Source organism: Thermobia domestica, chromosome 4 (genome assembly GCF_964235325.1).
Source record: "Thermobia domestica chromosome 4, izTheDome1.hap1.1, whole genome shotgun sequence".
Taxonomy (NCBI): Eukaryota; Metazoa; Arthropoda; class Insecta; order Zygentoma; family Lepismatidae; genus Thermobia; species Thermobia domestica.
Window position 1 is genome coordinate 58442879 of NC_137457.1, and position 18932 is coordinate 58461810.

An 18932-nucleotide genomic window follows, 5' to 3' on the forward strand; every position below is an offset into this window, starting at 1 on the left:
CTAACTCCGCTTATGCTGCTAGGTAATTTTCTTTCAAAATATGTAAACAAACACTTTGCATTCATTTATACGATATATACGCCATTGAGTCTGGCAACGACTGCACTAGTTTAGTTGAGTTAAAGCTTTGGTGCGTGAAGTATTGAGTTCTATCCACGCATTCTTGCGCTCTGCGTATTTTAAGTTACGTTATCGTATTTCAACTTCGTTTTTTTTTCTTTTAAAACTCCTGAAATAGTAATTATGAGGAACTAGCATAATTTGACCGAATCTAGCATAATTTCGATCAGGTTTTGGAATAATTCCGAGCTGTCAGTCTGGCAACGCTGATTTGAACCTGCGAGTTTTGAAAACAAATGAGTTTTAGATATTGGTGGACCATTCTAACTGTTACGATGGTTGTTTATGTTATGTTGACGTGTATGAAGAATTGCTGGCAAAGTCTAATAAATACATAAATTAGTAAATGTTAACATGAACAATGCAACGCAAAGTAATGTTAATCTTTATTGCAATATGCTTTTTGCCTGTCATTGCAGAAAGCAATTCCAATGAGAAGCTTGAGGTAGGTATTCGTGCTCTGGAACAACATACCAGGTGGAATTAAAAATTACATTATTAAATAGTAGTAATATTAATAATTATGTTATCTAACGTATTTTAATGTTAGATGTTTTTATTTTTAAGATGAATAAAATTCAAGGAGTAAAAATAACTTCTTTTCGCTGATATAGTAAATGTAAAAACTTACAATAAAGTGTTTAACAAATAAATAAATGGATTATTAAATGAAAACTTAACGTACAGGTCAAGATGTAGTTTTACTATACGGGTCTACAGATTGTAAAATGTACAGAAAAATTTGGGGATGGCATTTAGCATCTCCCCCAACTCGTTTCATGGTTTCAGAACCGAGTACTTTGTTTTTTGTCTAAATTGTGATAAAAGTAGAAGTACAAGGGCTCTGGGTGCTTGTAACTCTCTTCGCTAGCTGTCCCTAGCTCAGCTATATTTTCTAAAGGGCATATATTCCGAAGTTGGGCGTCCGCTTTCGTCAAGTTTTTTCATTGTTATCTCCTTTCCACACTTTCTGCAATTTGTTATTAGGTTCATTAACCCGTGCTCTTCACAAACTTTTAAAAGATTTTGCTCGTTATCAATGTATTCCTTCACAGATGTTAAAACTGCTAGTTCATTGCCCTTGTACATTCGCCATGTTGGTAACATAAATGCTCGTTTCTTTCCCACAATGCAACTGTTCGGTTACCTTGCGCCAAGTAGTTCCCTCCGCCCGCCATATAGTCCCATGTTTATAACCGCTTATATATAACAAATAAACAGATTTTTCGAGACTCTTATATATTATCAAGCACACAAACGATCAAATTATCCATATATTTCCTGTAAATTTTAAAAATTTCGCTGGAAACGGACGCCCAACTTTGGAATTTAACCCTTCTAAAGTAACTAACAAACTGTAAATCTTATATGTGCAAGATTGGGGGAGATACAAAATATCAGCCTTTCGTTGCAATCACTCAACTCCTCCTACGTACTCCCAAGAGCAGGACCCTTACCGAAACTCTTTCGGACAATAAATTAGTAAAAGAACCATAATTTTTCAACAATTATTTCGCGTGGTATGTCTGAACTTGACCTGCGTGGAGATTTACTATACGGATCGATAGTTTAAGTAGTAGTAGGAACGGGTTAGAAGCCCCGCAGGGGTTAGTTACTACTTGCAGATTGACATACGGAGAGGTCAGTATAACGACGGTATGGACGTACAACATAAAAACTAGAGTGCATAAGGGTAAACTTTACTACAAGACACGCCCCAACTGCGCATCGATAAGTAGGGCCCTTTGAAAAAAAATATAGTAGAGTAGGGTAAGGTAAAGTAGAGTAAGATATAAATAAGTAGGGTAGGGGTTAGCTTAAGGGTAGGTAAGTTTTGATTCATTTTCATAAAATTATTAATGTGTAATTTCTACTTTCTGAGTGAGAGTATCTGCTGGAGCGGGCGTTGTAAATTAACCCGTGCATAAATCACAAACCGGAGTTACCCCTTCGCTTTTTATAAAAATCAGGAAAATTTACAGGAGAAATGAGGTAAGAAATGATAATTTGAAGTTTTTATTTGATGTTTAGGAATTTAAGTTCGGCATGAGAGTTATGTTTAATACGAGAAAAGATATGTGGAAGTTAGTACTATTTGCCGGATGCGGAAGCATTCGCGGAAGGTTTCAGCAGCATGGTAGTTGTAAAATATGGCGAACAGGTGTAATGGATGCTCAAAAATAATGAAGAAAACCTTTTAAATTTTTGTAAAGCCAACGGAGTACTAAAGTTAAGTGAAATGTAATAATTTTTAATACTTTAAGCACTGTTTTTTGTATGTTGCAAAGTCCAAGGGCACCTACAGACTGGATAGGCAACTCTAAACTTAAGCCCTAGTTTGTGCTAGGTGGCCACTGAAAAGCGCGAGTGCTATCTAACTGAGTCGGGGCAGGAGTGCAGCACGAAAACCCGAGTGATAAGGGTGCGCCCATAGGGAGCAGGCGCGTCAGCGATGGGGGTTACGCGCATAAACGATGATAGTGGAATAGCACACTAACAGGTATTTATTCCGAAGTTGGTCGTCGCCTACTTTTTGCCTAAAAGTGTAATAATTGCTTTCTTTCTTTACCAAAGTTTTATATTTAATTCACATAATAATGCCGAGTGAGCGTTAGCGAGTGGAGACGGGTTAGTGTTCCGCAGAGCACGTTGTTTTCTGTTTTTATTACTGCTAAATTGGAAGACGGGCCTGTGTTGTAGAAGATTGCTGCCTTCTTTGTTATGTCACTAACCGTTACAGTAGACAATATAACTTTCTCCAAGTTTCTTTATATTAGTATATATCAGGGTTGGCAAAAACCATGGTTTTTATTGAAAAAAAAATTCTTTTTTGGTTTAAACCAGGTTTGTTTGGTTTAAATAATTTGCTCTATATATTCATATTATATATGGGCAGAAATAAGTTTGTTTCATCTTGATGTTATTATGCAACAACCGGGTTATGCTGGAAGGGGTCACATGCGGAATAAAAACCGCTTCTCGAGTTACATCCTAGAGAAACTGTCCTCCATTTGAACTCGGAACCAGGACTAATTGGCCACAAATGCGATACGTCTGCCGACTCACTCACGAAGGAATCCTCATAAAAATACGTTGAACTGATCTTTACATGCTTCTTGATATAATTGTCAAGAGTAATTTCAGAAGAGCAAAAAGATATACAGCTGCACAAGTGAAACTATTATACAGAATTACATATGGACAATTTCACACTACTACGGAGTACAGAAGAACTAATCTAGTTCAAGTTAGTTAACAACGACTTTTATTGGTCCAAATTAAAGAAATACACCGACTTTATCTGCATATCAATAAGAAAAGTGAATAAAGATACGAATTATTTGAGTCCACTTTGGCTCAGACTCATTTATACATAAATACATACCAAAAATACTTCTCATTTCACTAAATGCCTCTCGTGGGGTCTGTATGACCCCTCCCCCCACACACAAAGTACGGCATTTCGAAGTATTTTATCAATAGTAAACATTGAAACGAAACAATATTTAGTATTTTTCTTTGATTGCAATTACATAACAATAATAACAACTACAAAAAAATCACAAACATTTATAAGCTTAAAAAAAAAAGTTGCTTTTGTAGTATAATCTTTTTGGGTGATGAATGGGGAATTTAGGTCTGAATATAACACGAATAATATATGGGAGTGAAACGTGATAAGCCACAAATGTCTGTTCATCAAGATTTTACAAACACTTACACTTTTACGAACATTTCTCGTTTTTTGGTTTAAACCAGTTGGTTTTTTTGAAGAAAAAAAAACAGCTGGTTTAAACCAGCCAACCCTGGTATATATATAGGATGTAAGAAAATTTAAAGCATCAAACCTACAGAGGTGAATTGTCACATCAGAGCAAAGAAATAGTTCATATGGACCTGTGGTCAAAAGTCCATACTTTCGAAGCTATAGACTGTCGAAGACATAAGAAAATAAACTTTAAAAATCTATAGCTTCAGTGTGGGACTGAGCGCAGTCAAGGAAGACATCACTTAAGAACTAGTATGTGCCCTATTCAAATACCCATGTTTCAGAATTCTGCGGTGCTTGCGTATCAATGGACAGTTTATGAGCACTTCAACTTTTCTGAGTATTCCTCAACTGGCTCTATAAAAATTAATGTGTAAGTGCCGCAAGATTCTGAAATATGGATATTTGGATAGTTCACGTACTAGTTCTTAAGTAATGTGTTGACTCGGCTGGGATCGGTCTCACAGTAGTGGAAGTCTGGACCTCTAAATTTCATTTTCCTACGTTTTCGGCAGCCTGTAACTATAGACGTTTGACCACGGGTCCATATGAACTTTTTTTTTCTTTCTTTTCGTGTGCAGAGTAAGAATTAAATGATAACTTAGCTGCTGGTAGTCGAATTTCGGTTAAAACTACGCTAGAAGTCGTGTAGCCGAATACTAACCGAGCAGTACTCAGTGAAACTACACATTGCCTTTTCCTGGATTACTATAGTACGGCAGGTATAACGTCGTTGCTTTCCCGTGAAAAGTTGTAGTGACGTTTATGGGGAGTTGCCAGCTTGGTTACTCGTGGCTCGCTGAGCGCAGTGAATGGTGGCTGGTGATTTGCTATCCTCTTACCACATCCCCAGTGACGAGCAGGTCCAAGTGCGGGAAGCCAGCGACGCTATACCTTCTGACCTTTAGTTACCAAGAAAATTGTCAAAAGGTGTTAACCAACTTACTTGGTTACATTAAGCAAAAGGAAGAACAGCTGTACAGTTTTGCGGTAAAAATAGCCGTCTCGTCTTTGTAATTGCTCATTGCACTTAATTATTGCCGGTACTTGGGCTGTTATAGACAATTAGTTATTTTAACCCCTCTTCCTTGGTTGCAGGACTCAGTTATTCAGGATAAATTAACACGTCTCAATTGATCTTTCTTTTCGAGTATCGAAATTCTTATATAATATTAAATTAGCTGCAGTATGGGATATTTCGAAGTAAATTTTTCTGGTCACAGTATGAAACATCCTCAGATATGCTAGTTGTCATTGTCGTGTATGCGATGCACTAACCAATTAAAGTAGTGTCTACTAATTACGGCTCTCGATTAATTTAATCGTGTGGTTGGCGTAATCATAAATATATTCATCTTTATTAAAAATTAGTTCCTATATAGATGTATATGTAGTATATAAGCGAATTTTAAAAGGAAATGTAGACATAGTAACTCCCACAGGATTTTTTTACAGGGGGGGAGTGGGCAAAAGGACCGACATATAAGCAAAGTCACGGATACAAATACCTAGAACCACATAATATTTAATGTAAAAAAACAATTATTACAACTCACTGCTAACTTCACTAACTGTTGTGTGTGAATAAAAAAATTTAGCATATTTTAATACTAATTAGGAAAATCCATTGTTAAAGCAAGTGCTCCCTGCAGCGGGCGGCGATGGTTACAGAATACAGTTTTAGTGTTATTGATACTTCTTAAGTGAAATCCTCATTTAGTTGGGTGAGGAATCTAGAATACGATAGTGCTATGATAAAGAAAAGAGTAAGTTTTTATATTTTAGGTATGTTTTGTATTTGTAACCTCTTCTTCTTCTTCCCGAAAGTATGTTCTCCTTTAGAACAACTTAACTCTGTGCATCAAAAGTGCAGAAGTACAACTCTTATATAAATCAGGCGCAAATATATATGTATTGAAAATTGAAAGTAAAGATTACCATGAAAAAAAGCAACAATAGAACGACAGTGCGAAAAATACGAACCAACCAGTGCTAGATAGCCACTGAAAAGCACGAATATTATTAACAGAGTGAGCACAAGGGCGTAGCAGGATGAGCTTGGTGTGCTTCCGTATGGAGCGGACATGTCAGCGACGGTGGATATGAACGTAACCGAGGGTAGTGTAAAAATTTTATATCCCATACAACTATGCCTTACATCTAATACAGCTTTAATTCACTCCTATGGTTCTGCATCATTACTTTACATAATGCCTGGAGTTCATAATAGCTTCCTTACGGAGTACTATGCATTACGTATTACTGCTATTGCAAAATGGATCAACATATAAATAACATAAATAATGGTTTGCGCCTTCCATTTCAACTCAGCCAAAAAAAAAAAAAAAAAAAAAAAAAAAAAAAAAGTACCATCACCATCTCAGATATTGTTGGAACTTCTTTTTAATAGCAACTAGACATGTTTTTTAAATGACCCCTATTTTTTGTTGTCGGAAAAGATTTTCCCGCCAAGTAATGGGCCATCAAAACGGGAAATACAATTTACGAATTTTAGAGGACGTGGAAAATGGTAAACTTCGTAGCCTCACCATTCAGCTATGGAGACAGATAGTTATAATTCTTGTTGTGGTATGTATACTCATGACAAAAATTATTGTCGCATGTCTATAAATATGTTGTTGTAGGAATATAATTTGATAACGAATTCGTCCGGTATTTCTTATAATGTAGTATGTGTATAATCGGGAAAGACGATGTATGTGGCAAATTTCATGTCAAAAGAGCAGTAAATAAGAACAATAAAACGAAAATAAAACTTTCTTGGCCATTTAGCAACATTTTGTTTTACTCATTCTAATTTTCGTGTTTGCATTAATTATTTTCTTCTGAAATTTACTACGAGTATACATTTCCCGATTATACATGTAGTATCAGAATCAATAGTACCATGCAAAATCATTATCAAATTATATTCATACAGGAAGACAGTTATAGATATGCGACAATCATTTTGGACATGAGTGTACATAGGGATATAAATAAAATATATTTTATTATAGTTTGGTTTGTGCATGCGTATCTTTTGGTACATAAATTAACAAACGAACGTAAGTTTATGCTTTCTTTCGAGCACTTCCGGTTCGAATTTTAAAATTCTATTTTACGGTTGGTAAGACCTAGTTACCCGCTTCTCGAAAAAAAATGTATTGCTTGTGTGTGCAACCGTTTTGTCGCAAAAAATTCGAGAAACCGTCAAATTTTCAAAAATCACCTTTCTCGAAATCACCATATTTTAAAATCCTGAAATGTTGTCAAATTGTTCAACTTTACATGAATAATATACACACCAAATAACATTGTCGGCCAATGCTTCATGAATGAACTACAGCCCCTTGAAGTTAGCGAAGTTTCATTAAGTTCAGTATCACCGTTGGCAACACTGAAAACAATGAAAGTGCAACAATTTGATGATGTTTGTGGTTCACATTCATTAAATAAAGAATAAAAGTTTCTCCTGGCTCCTTTTTATTATTTTGATCAAAAAGGCTCTCTCAAATAATAAGATGAGCCTCCCCTTCTCCGTTTTCTTAAACCGATGTAACCTGAGGTGTAAATTACGATTACGAAACAAAGTTTCACTGATTTTTTCCACTCTGAAGTAATTATTTGCTTGTTTAGTGTCTTCTTCGCTAATAGCATGTTACCATGGCAAATGCTCCAATAGGTGTTGGTGCACTCACAACTCGTAGCACGTTGTCGATAGTCACAAAACACTTATATTATCTTCTCTTATTCTCTTCTGGAAACCTGTACCCTGTTGAAGGGCCATGTGGAAACAAAGGAAAAAAAAAATGAAATGAAATCTTGGGAGTTTTACGTCCCACGTTTATGCCGGTTAGGCTAAAGGAGACAGTGATTATGAGAAATGAGTGAAATGGTGGAATGAAGAAAGTGGGAGGAAACGGGAGAACTCCGAAAAACCCACCAGCACGGTGTTTGTCCACCACAAAGTCCACACGGCGCGAGCTGGGATCGAACCAAGGACCCTAAGCACCGGAGGTGAACGCTCTACCACTGAGCTACCGCGCCACCTGGAAACACAAAGAACACTGCAATTTCATGTAATTTATGATTTATTGATAATATTTCTGCTATCCATCACTGGTTATCATATATGCATATAACAAAAGTTCATTTTTGCAGATTTCTTAAATCTACACTTTGAATTGCAGAAGCTCGATTTTGGGGAAAGCATGAAGTTAGTCCATGGTGACCCGTTACTGCCATAAAAGCCAAAAATGACTTCGGTAAATACCAGTTAACGGTCGCACACTTTCCCACTTTTTTTTGTTTTGTTTTGTTTGTTTGATTGTCGAATTCGGTTTTTGGCAACAAGACGAGAGTAATACCCGGAGTTGGTACTTGCACTATACTCACGAATTTTTCTGCAGGTTTAATACTGTGAATCTGTTTTTCATTTTCCCGGGTTGCTACATTCTTATCCCCCCTCTCCCCAATACGTCGCAGAGACCCTTACCACGGCCGGTTTCACTGAAAAGCCACTGCTTTATCAGACCTGTCTGCATCTTGGACATCTGAAAGCAATTTTTAAAGTGGAATGCAGCACCATCAGAAATCACTGAAACGGTTTATTAAATTGTTGACACTTATTTTCACGTGTTCGAACCTTTTTCTATAACGTATATTATCGCTTTTCTTCGAGTATTTTTAGAATCCTATTCATGGCTATGAGTACGAGCCGAATCGTGTGTTTTGTCATCGCTTATTACGGCAAAACTGTCAGTTGTTTCATAATAATATATCACTCCCGTAAAGAAGGACATTTGCTCGTTTCTCCAGTGATCATTCTGAACTTCCCTTTGCAGAATAACAGTCCAATTTAAGCGAAGTCCACATGCAGTAAAATAGAATTTGTATCTTGAAATTTTACACGATGCTTTGCGGAAACAATTTTTTACACTTTCATTGTTTTCATTGTTGCCAACTGTGACTTCAAAGTTAAAGAAAGTTCGCTAACTTAAAAAGGCTGTAGTTCATTCATGAAGCATTGGTCGAGAATGCTATTTGGTGTTTATTATTCATGTACAGTTGAACCATCTGACAAAATTTAAGAATTTTAAATTATGATGTTTTCGAGAAAATGACGATTTTTGAAAATTTGACGATTTCTCGAATTTTTTGCGATAAAACGGTTGCACACAGAAGCTATACTTTTTTTTTGGGGGGGGGAAGCGGGTAACTAGGTCTTGCCAACCTTGAAAACGGAATTTAAAATTCGAACCGGAAGTGCTCGAAAGAAAGCATAAACTTCGACTTTTCACATAAACTTACGTTCATTTGTTAATTTATGTACAAAAAGATACGCATACGCAAACCAAACTATAATAAAATATAGTTTATTCATATCCCTATGTGCATACCATAACAAGAATTATAACTCTACATGTCTCCATTGCTGAATTGTGAGGCTCCGAATTTGACCATTTTCCACGTTTTCTACAATTCATGAATTGTACTCCTCGTCCTTGATGGCCCATTACTTGGTGGGATTTTTTTTTCGACAAAAAAAAAAAAAAAAAAAACGGGTCCCTTAAAAACATGTCTAGTTCCTATTAAAAAAAAGTTTGAACAATATCTGAGATGGTGATGGTACAATTTTATTTTTTATTTATTTATTTATTTTTGCCTCAATTGAAATGGAAGGCACCAGATATCTAATTTAAGTTAAAAACAATGTACGTTTCTCATTACTTTTAGTTACTATAAAGATGTGACTTAAAATTTGTAAAATACTGTACATATTTTAATTTTTTGCATTTTCTTTTTCTATAATAGATTATTAAAACACATGGTACAAAACATAAGAAATGTTTATTAAGTACTGACCTGTTCCGAGAGATCAGAAAAGATGAATATGAGCTGGTTTTGGAATGAAAATGGTGTTCTTTATGCTATGTATTGGGTAGTTCAGGAAGTGAGTATTTATTGAATGTTTTATTATTATTATTCGATATGCCCATTAAACCATATAGTTGAGACTCTGTTGTATTGATAGAAAGTTGAGACACTATAATATTAATAAATTTTCATAGAAATAGGCACTAACTATACATTTAAATAGGAAGAATGTGTCAAATAAAATTTACTGTAGGCAGCCAATGACACTCCAAAATAAACAAACTTCTGTTCTTTATAATATATCGAACGTAAAGAAACGACATTGCTTGATTTGGCGCTTTATTGATGCATTTCGAAGGAAAAAAGAGAAGCAGGACACGAGGCAATGCTTCGAGGAGACGATCCGCCCAAGAAAAGAAGAAAACTCGACGAGAGCTCACGTCGTGGTTCGGATTTCACGTTAATCAGTAGGTTCACGTTTTGTATAGCCTCGCTGTTCACGGGACGTTAAACTCAAATTCAGCTGAACTGAAAGAAGAAAATAGATTCAAGCTGATGAAAGAATTCGCCGTACAGAATTTTGAAACTGTTGACATGGCAGAATAATGCTAGATTTGGCCCATAATTCCGTCGTGGAATGTTAATGTCATGGTAATTGTAACATAAGACAAAGTAAATTATTCGATAGGTATATTAGATTTCACTGTTGTTTCCTTTCCAATTATCTGTGTTGCAAATACGTAGTAATAAGCAGTAATGCAGTGTTATGAATTGCTATGAAGTTATGAATATCCTTTACTTAGAGATATTGTAAAGATAACTTCACAGAAGTTTACTTTGGGGTGTTGTAGGATGCCTACAGCAAATTTTATTTTAGCCCAATATAGATTCATGCTGAAAAAAATTTCTGCTGGTCATTGTCTCCGATTTTCCTGAAATTAGGATATATCATTCTAAAAACAAAATAATTAGACCCATTTTTTTCTGCATTATACAAAAAAAAAAAAAAATATATTAGAACTAAATTAAGCATTTGTTGCAACTGAGACTTTCAGTGACTGTTTGCCATGGCCTTTTAAAGAAAATGTGGATCAAATTTAACCTTTCCAAACTTCTTAATTTTAGGTTGTGCAGTTATTTTTTGAGTTTTAGTGATATTAATGCCTATTTTTAAGGCTTTTAGTACGTAATCATCCGGTTTTTATTTTTGAAGTACATTATAACCCATTTAAGTAGATTAACCTATTTAAATATACGGCTTTGCGTCCAAACGTCCTGCTCCGGTATTACAGGGTGGTATAGGAGCAGAGGGCTGGTGTTATTTATCACTAGCCTTTAAGATATATATATATATATATATAAGTGATCATAGTCAGAAGGACCACATATCCTTCTACCTTATTAATTTATACAGTATGGCGCTAAATTCGGTGTACAAAAGCAGAGGGGTGATTCCTAAGAGTAAAAAAAAAAGTTCCAATAAACATAGGGCGAAAACCCCATCGTTTGTGTGTTATAGGCTGCTGAAATCATGAAAAAATGAACTTTAAAGGTTCATAGCTCCAAAACTTTGGGACCTACCTTGGTCCGGTCAAGACTTTCCTATCCAAAAATGCGTTTTTCAGAATCCTGAGGTGCTTCCACAACAATGTTTATAGAGGGAGTTTGACTACGGGCCTATGATATAAAGTACTCTCCAACTACATCCATAAAAATTATTGCGTGAGTACCTTAGGATTCTAAAACATGTATTTTTGGATAGAGCACATATGAAGGGTAAGGGAAAAAAAGGAGGAATGTCACAAAACTGCATTTTCGAGAAAACGGCGTTTTTATATTTTAAACCGCGTTAAAAAAGAATAGGGCACTTAAATCTTTCGCCCCTTTTTACATGGAGATTTCGACATTTACGCATGCATGGCATATACTGTCAAATAGTACCTAGAGTCACCAACAGATAGGACAAAGCACCCGATAAAGGACACATATGGACATTCCTTGTTTTTTCCCCTTACCCTTCATATTAGTTCCTAAGTGAAGTCTTGACCCGACTTTGGTAGGTCCCATAGTTTTGGAGCTATGGACCTTTAGAATTGATTTTTTAATGTTTTCGGCAGCCTATAACACGTGAACGATGAGCTTTTCGCCCTAAGTTTATTGGAACTTTTTTGTTTGTTTTACTCTCAGGAAACACTCCTCCGCTTTTGTACGACGAATTTAGCGCCATACTGTAGGTATCGTTAAAAAAATGTAAATGTTAAGCTAGGCTTAATCTGCACTTTTAAAAAAAGTTTATATCTCTATTACTTTATGGCAGGCATGCATATAGCGGAGTTGGGATTTGGGCGCCAGAGTCCAGCGGGCAAGCTCTGTGTCGGTTTTCTACATTATTTATTTACAAATACTGAACAAAAATTCAGAATAAATTAAATCTTTTAAAAGATTTTTTCTTTTTAACTCTTTTTAAAGCGAGCTTAACTTCTTTATCTTTTAAGTCGAAGCAGGAAATATAAACCACCGAACGATTTCTGTGTATGAACTCTGTCAAACTCGTAACCCAGCTGAGTTACTTTCCTTCCTTCGCTCAGTAATACTCACGCATCTACAGTTTCCATTTTCATCCTAAGTTTAGTTTATTGTGTTCTGTAATATCATTCTGGTGTTTATTTTAAGTTTGGATCATAGTTTCAATTCTATATCTACACTATAACTTTATTCAGCGTACCAAATTTGAGTGATAGTTATTAAGATATTTAGTATATAACTTCCAAAAGTATAGGAAACAATGTTTTAGTATTTTGGATAGCCTGAGGTAAGATAAAAAAAACCGCATAAAACGCTTCGTTTGACTTAACCTTGATTCTGAGCTATCTTTCGTTTTTAAATTTTGCCACATATGCTACAAATAGTAATTTTACAACAATTGTTTTATTTTAGGAGTCCACTGTGTTTGGAGGCTATCAACCGAGATGATTTCAAGGTACGCCGCACACAGGTACTACATAGACGGTACCAAATTTGATCGTAAGTAAGGATAAATCCCAGAAAAAGGAAGAAAGTGTTGTGACTCACCTAGCATTTCAAAGTGTCTTCCTATGTGATGAACTATCATCAGCCTCCCATCATTAGTGCGCGGCTTGCTCAATTTGCAGATTCGACGAAAAACGTTTTATATATAGAGAGTTTGGCATAGAGACATTTAGTATAGGAAGCCCAAAATTCATAGCGTCAACATAACACCAATTTAAAAATATAGACTGAAGATCTAATTAATTCTTATTGACTGTGATTTTTTTTTATTGGCGTAGCTCGCTTCGTGTGATGTGTATGGTACTCATTTAAGCTAATTTGCATGCATATTATGCTGTATTAATTTATGGCAGTTAAATCACACTTCAGATTCTAAAGTAATGTATAATATACCTACTTCGTATCGTTAAATATATTCTTAGATGAAGGTGACAGAGAACTTTTCAAGAAATAGTTTAATTTATTTTGTGTGTGTTGAGGGGAGGGGGGACGTAAGTAAACGCATGATTCTGCTGCTTGGTTTTCGGTGATTGGTACAGTCATCTTCTGAACTACAATACTAGGGTGTGGGAAAGAGTTTGTACGATGCAACTCTGTTCAAACTTTTCTTACAAAGTAAGTTTTTTTTTATGTTAAATAAAACTTGTTAAAATTGATACACTGATGAGGTATGCAATTAGTAGACTTAAATTAATATGGACTTTTTGTTTATGTATTCACATTAAATATATTGTGTACTACAAATGTATACTTAATGTAAAATTTAATAAATTATTACTGTAATTATTCTCAATAAATCTACAGGATTTTATTTTATGTATTGTCTTTTAAAGGTTCATTCCTTTATTTGGCTTTCGGTTTGTTATGTAATCATAAGTAATGTAGGATGGTGGAATTTAGATCATTTTAAGGATAATTTCTCTATTATATACGATAACTCGAAGAAATAATCGATTGTATATCGCATTAAATATTTACATGATATAAAATAAGTTATTTTCCCCATTTATGTATAAATCTTACCACCAGTGGGGTTCTGTAGTATAGACACTGGTTGCCCAAGTACTTCACAAGTTGCGGTATAGTCAATGCGGTCTGGTTGCTTAAGCACTGACTTCAGGAGTGGTAGAATGAATGACTATTCGGAAACAGTGAGTAGCCTAGTGGTTAATGCATCGACACGGTAAGTTGAAGTTACAGGTTCAAATCTTAGTCCAGTCTTGCATTTTCTTTCCTTTTGTAATTATGTACTTTAGCTTAGTAGACCTGATTTCTTTATACTCGAGTTATTTCATCATGACTCAACACAAAGACGACATGAACCGCTCACATGTTGATAACTGGGATGTCTTCCTTGTGCTCTGTCATTTATTCTACGTACTACAATAGCTGTTTTAGTGTTGTGTAAAACATACAACGAAGAGCACAATTAAGACACCTCGACTTTGGACATCTGAGTGGTCCACATCGTCCTTGTGTTAAGAGTCATGGTGCAATAAATTGGTTTCATGGTGATATGATCACGTTTTATAGTGGTTCTTTATAAGAAAAACTCATTATATACACGTGTTTGTAAGTTTCGTATATTTTTAATACTTCTGTAAGAAACTGTACTATAGCATTTTTTTTTTTTTTAGTTCCATTAAGAATACTTTTCACAAAATGCATGTGATTTGTTCCGATTGTTATTGTTTCTCCATATTTTTAAATGAATATTGGCTTAGATATAGAATGTGTGTCCGAGATAATTTAGTTTTATCCACTTGTACTGCACAGTGCCCCCTGTGGTGTCGCCTTGTAATATTAAGGGATCCCGGGTACATGACAAAATATTTAGAAAATATTTTCTGTACATGATAGAAAATGTTCAGAGAATATAAGGTAGACAAATCAAAAACATTTTCAAATTACTTTTCTTGGTGTTTTGTAGCAGTAGCAAATGTTAAGAAAATATTAAACTAGTTTCAGACGAATTTATGCTAACAAAGAAAATATTTACGATTTATTTTTCAAATAGCAATTGATATGTTTTTGATTTGTTATTGTATGTAGTTTCAGAACGTACTTAAAGTATTTTCTAACATTTTCTGGTTTTCGCAGAGAAATATTTTAAATTCTTTGTGAATATTTTTCCGTCATTACCACCATAACACCTACAGTTTGAAATACATTTCTTTCTTCAACCTATAAGTTAGAATACTAGAATTTATTTCAACAAATTTATGTAATGATAGAAGTTTCCGTGTGTTCTAAACCGGTTCCAACATACACAGACTTCTACCACCCCATCAATTTGTAAAAATGAAATCCAGATATTTTAACTTACAAGGGTTGGAAAACTGTTCAGTATGCATTTCCTTTAGTATTGAAGAAAGAAATGTATTTCAAACTGTAGGTGTTATCGTAGTAATGATGAAAAAATATTCAGAAAGAATTTAAAATATTCTATGTGAAAACCAGAATTCGTTAGAAAGTATTTTAAGTACGTTCTGAAACTACATACAATAACAAATCAAAAACATATCAATTGCTATTTGAAAAATGAATCGTAAATATTTTCTTTCTTAGCACAAATTCATATCTGAAACTAGTTTAATATTTTCTAAACATTTCCTACTGTTACAAAGCACCAAGGAAAATAATTTGAAAATGTTTTTGATATGTCTACCTTATATTCTCTGAATATTTTCTGTCTTGTACAGAAAATATTCTCTAAATATTTTGTCATGTACAGAAAATATTCTCTAAATATTTTCTGTCATGCACAGAAAATGTTCATTAAATATTTTCTGTGATGTACGGAAAATATTCACTAAATATTTTTTTTGTCATGTATAGAAAATATTTTTTGGTATGAGTGGAAAATATTTTAAAATTGTTATTTTACAGAACATTAATGTTTGTTAAAAATGGATTAGAAATCTTCAGAAAACATTTCAACTAAGTACCCAATACATTGTAAAAATATTTAGAAAAAATTTCTTTATTTTAGACAAATGATTTTCAGTGTTATTGGCAAATGATTTTAAAATATTCCATGCGAAACATTTTAAAAACCATTCCGTTAACATTGTATAAAACGTTTCAAATACATTTTCAGTAATGTGTGGAAATGATACAGAAAACATTTTTTGGAAAACTTTTCTAACGGCGTATAAAATATTTCTACAACGTTTTTGAGTATATTGCGAAAATATTTTCAGTATTATTTGGAAAATGTTTTCAACAACATATGGAATATATTTCCTTAAGGGAAGTAGGATACATTTTCTGAAGGAAAATGATGGTACGTTTTAGAAACGTTTTGAAAATATTTCATTGCTGTGTGGGAATGTTTTTAATGCCTAAACTAAATAAATAATGTTTGAAATAATCGCTTTGCAGATATCCAGCATTGTCATGAATCACCTTATTTGGAAATCCGTAAGAATAAAATATTTTATCTAATTTCAAACATATAGACTTTGAACTCAAATTCCTAAGAGGTTCGATAATGACAAATCTAGAAAAACCATCGGTTAAGACTAATACATATTTAAACCCATTACTGATAGGCCAAGGCCCCATTACATCTAAAAATAGAGAATTATTAGGATATTTCTCTTTCTGAGTATAGTAGGTACCATAAGGAAGTCTATTCCTATCCCTACATAGCTGACAAGTCGTACATCTCTGAACAAAATCTCTAATTTCTTGGAATAAATTAGGAAAAGTATAACGTATAGCTACTTTTGCTATCGTTCGTTGGACCCCACTATGTCCTCCACCTACAGGGTCTTGATGATGAAATTTAATCACACTATACTTAAGAGACTCTGGTACAACAGCTCTTAAACCTCCATATTGTTTACCTTTAGTTTTCTTCAGAAGGATACCATTTTTAAGAACATAAGGTTCCTTTACCTGTCCCCTTTCTAATTCTTGTATTATAGTATTTAAACTAGGGTCCTCTCGTTGATGATCTCCTAATGGCTTATGAAAGAAAGGATTATTCCAGAAATTAACAAAATTCAAGTGTACTTCTTTATCATCCACCTTATCAATTTCCACTATATCTGATGAAGGAGGTGTATAATCGATATAATTATGCATCCTAGTTAGAAAATCTGCCATATTGCGCTCACTCCGCAAATGAATAATATCAAATTGATATCGACTCTCCTTTTCAATAAGAGAGCCGTATTTTCTTTGACGTTTATGATTTTTAAGTATCCACGTCAAGGCTGAATTATCACAATAAATTGTGAATTTCTTATGAAGATACATGTCAAATTTATCAAGCGCATGAACTAAACTAGAAAGTTCAAGATCAAAAACGCTTTTCGACCAATCTGATGGAGGAACACGTTTACTCAAAAAGTAAACAGGTCTAAGTTTTCCATCACCATCGTACTGGCTTAATATAGCACCATAATTTTTGGTGGAAGCATCGACATGTAAAACGAAGGGCGCATTCATATCTGGCACTTTAAGAACAATATGGTTAATAATAGCTTCCTTAATTTTCTCCAATAAATCGTCTTCCTCCTTCCCCCAGATAAATGGAACTGTGGGTGATCTCATAGCATATAATGGACTCAAAAGTTCTGAATAATCTTTTACATATCTAAGATAATAATTAAGAAATCCCAACATTCTATTTAAGGCACGTTTATTTTTCGGTCTGGGTATTTCTTTAATCGCTCTTACTCTCTCATCATCTATTCTCATTTGACCATTAGAGAACTCATATCCTAATATTTTCACTTTTGATTTCATAAACTGAGCTTTGTGTGGACTAATAGTAATCCCCCAATCTTTCAACCTTTTTAACACCTTCTCTAAGATTTCTTTATGTTTTTCAACACTATCCGAGTGAATTATTAAATCATCACAGTAAATATCTAAATAATCCCCTTCTATATCACGAAAGATCTTATGCATTAAACTGGACAAAACGAATGGTGAAACTGCCATCCCCATCGGTAGGCGACAATACTGTAATAATCTATTTGGTGTAGCAAATGCTGTTATATTCCTACACTCAGGTTTAATCTCCAATTGATGAAATGCGGATCGGACATCAATTAATGTATACAGATGGTGTTTACCTATATTAGAAATGATAGATTCTAAGTTCGGACTCGGAAATCCAGTCAATAACAATTTAGAATTAATTTGGCCATAATTGATCACTAATCTCTTGGATTGATCTCGATTAGTAACGAGGAAGCAGGGTGAAATATATGGGCTACTATTTATTTCTTCAATAACACCCTGTTCTATTAATTTGTCTAAAAACAAATCGAGTTCTTTCATTTTATATTTAGGAATCATATATGGTTGAGTAATACTTGGTGAAGGATCTGTTAATTGAATTTCATATAAATAATCACGAACATGCCCTAACTTATCGGTTATTACTTCTTTGTAATCATTAAGTAATTGTTTAACATACGGTATCAAATTTTCATCATAAATATTTTCAAAATTTACACTACCTTTTAATGCTTCTCCATCTCCCTCTTTATCTGCCTCCTTATACAATGGATTAAAGATTCTCGTGCCAGGTGGAACATCTTCATAAACAGCAGTATCAGTATTCTCAAGTGCAACTGTCTCCTTGGTCTTTGCCTTAGTACGGTTCTCCGCCCTACTCCTGGACTCGCCTACGCCACTGGTTGTCTGCTTGGTCTGGTTGCCATAACGTCGAGGCCTCCTTGGAAACTGCTTAGCCTTGCTGGTTTGGGTTGGTGTTGTCAGGTTACAGGAAAAAGAACTGCCACCGTATTGTAAAGCTGCACCTTCAGACCTAGTCCCCTCGAATCGATCACAAACTCTGGCGCCAATGTGTCTGGGATCTCTCCGAGTAGGCCTGAAATGATATTGAAAAGCGCACAGATCACTGTTCATACCAACTGGGTTATTCTCAAAAGGTTGTAACTTTACTTGCATTTTCAATTTCTCAAAAAGAAGTTCTCGAGGGTTTATATTTATATGGGCGTAATTATCCCGTAAAAAGTCTAAACCCAATAATAATTTTAATTTTGGATGGTTAACAACTCCAAACCACGCCGTAAAACGGACACCGTGAATAAAGAAAATAAGTTGCACCAACTCACGCACTAACAACTCATTCCCTTGCATGATGGTC

At 34.5% G+C, this 18932-nt stretch overlaps 1 long non-coding RNA gene across 1 annotated transcript; it reads left to right on the top strand.

Moving 5' to 3' along the window:
* The first annotated feature begins 353 nt into the window (after nt 1-353).
* LOC145683313 (uncharacterized) lies at nt 354-13494 on the top strand. Its single transcript, XR_014131020.1, has 3 exons — nt 354-565; nt 9707-9845; nt 12707-13494. It is a non-coding gene; the product is annotated as an uncharacterized LOC145683313 (long non-coding RNA).
* The last annotated feature ends 5438 nt before the right edge of the window (nt 13495-18932 follow it).